We start from the raw sequence: 1,765 nt of genomic DNA, 5'->3' as shown, positions 1-1,765 counted from the left end.
CCCCGCGGTTCTTAATATACGTATATCTAAACTTAAATCTGGGCCGCGCCATAGCTCAAGCGGTTAGTCGCTGGCTTCCCACAGCGGCGGCCCGGGTTCGATCCCGGGTCTGGTCAAGTGGGATTTGTGGTGGACAAAGTGGCGCTGGGGCAGGTTTTCTCCGAGTACTTCGGTTTCCCCTGCCAATCTTCATCCCACCAATTGCTCCACAGTCACCCTCACCTATCATCTGAGGCTGGTACACTAGGCCAGAAGTTGCCGCAGTACAAGGGACTTAGTCCAACCCCACTAGCATTAAAAAAATAACTTAAATCTGAGAGTCTCCTGTTAATAAACTGTACAGTTACTTCTTTTGCTTTTCTTACATATCTATTTTATATAATTATAGGAATGTTGGTTATGAAGTAACAGACGCCTTGCAGAAATCTTTTTCCCTCTAGCTTTAAGAGCTCTGTAATTTACTTTTGGTATTCTTTTTCGTTGTTCTCAGAGAGATTGTGCATCATGATGTATGAATAAATGGAAGAATCGAAGTACTGCACACTAGTGGTGACATTTGGAACTATCAAGTATGACGTAATGTTCAGTTCGTATGTATAATTGCTTCCGCGACCAGTGCAACCCGAGTTGTTCTTGTAGGTTAAACACTGCGACACAAAGCATAGTTTTGTGTCGTCAAATAAGCGCATAACTTAACGGTGTTATAAAATTTTGTGAAATGGAGAAGAAAGGTTCTTGTTATAAAAATCCTCTAAGAAAAAACAAATTTAACTTACATCGTAATGCTCATACTTGAAGTTAACCCAATTCTGTTGATCATTTTTATATGATACGGACTGTACCAGTTTTCTTCGTGAAATACGTACGTGGCATTCGGATAAGGTAAGATGACCGTTTAAAAAATATTTTATGTATATTTTTCCACCCGTGTCGAGATGCTGTCTCGTGGCCCTTTCCTCTGGAATTGAGTTCTAATTTGCAGGGTTGGATAAGCCAGGAAGCCTGCACGTTAGATGATCTAGACCAAGTTAAATTACGTCAGGGTTGTCCAAGCTGAAACCAGTAAGGAACTGCAATATAGATCAGATTCCTACACGTGGGCCGTGTTGTGATGCACACTTTCTAATATACCGATACCAATATCTGCCCTGCTATGATGAGATCAACAAAGCAGAAGAATGCGAATGACAATCGAACACATAAAACTTAAAAGGCATGTACCGAGGTCGCCTCGAACTTTTGAAAGAATCGAAAAATGCGGAATATCCCCCCCCCCCAAATGAAGGACAATTTACAATGTGTACGAATTTATTAATAATAGTGTATAATGATACGTATATACGTAAGTAAAGACACATTTGTCCCTGCGCTTAACTAATTTAGCACTACGCCATCAAGGCGTGTGGGGGAGTGGATGTATAGATCCATACTTTCTCGACCCCGTCTCTAGTTGGAGGTGAATGGTCAGCTTAACTCCCGTGCCGCTTTACCCCCGGGGAAAGAGCCATTGGTACCCACTGGATAGGAGGCTGGGTGGACCCAAAACCGGTCTGGACGACGTGGAAAAGAGAAAATTCTTGGCCCTACTGGAGGGATCTCCGATCCTTTGGTCGTCCAGCTTATAGCCAGTCGCTATACCGACTACGCTATCCCGGCTTCCCTACATATATGAATCAAAATGATGTCTGCTAATTTAACATAAAAATTATGGTTTTCTGTTTTCGGGTTTTTGAAATTTCTTAATAAAAATAAAAATTTAAACACG

The 1,765-nt window shown here is 41.8% G+C and overlaps 1 protein-coding gene across 1 annotated transcript in view; it reads left to right on the top strand.

The window, feature by feature from the left end:
- The first annotated feature begins 272 nt into the window (after positions 1-272).
- The window catches only part of LOC111872694 (noggin-1), a 94,543-nt gene continuing 93,050 nt past the window's right edge, over positions 273-1,765 (top strand). Inside the window, exon 1 of the mRNA XM_023866820.2 lies at positions 273-882. The gene's annotated coding sequence lies outside the window, so the exon portion shown is untranslated. The remainder of the gene's footprint in view (positions 883-1,765) is intronic.

Source organism: Cryptotermes secundus, unplaced genomic scaffold (genome assembly GCF_002891405.2).
Source record: "Cryptotermes secundus unplaced genomic scaffold, Csec_1.0 scaffold143, whole genome shotgun sequence".
NCBI classification, from domain to species: domain Eukaryota; kingdom Metazoa; phylum Arthropoda; class Insecta; order Blattodea; family Kalotermitidae; genus Cryptotermes; species Cryptotermes secundus.
The sequence above is the reverse complement of the archived record's forward strand: the minus strand, read 5'-3'. Positions and strand labels throughout refer to the sequence as shown.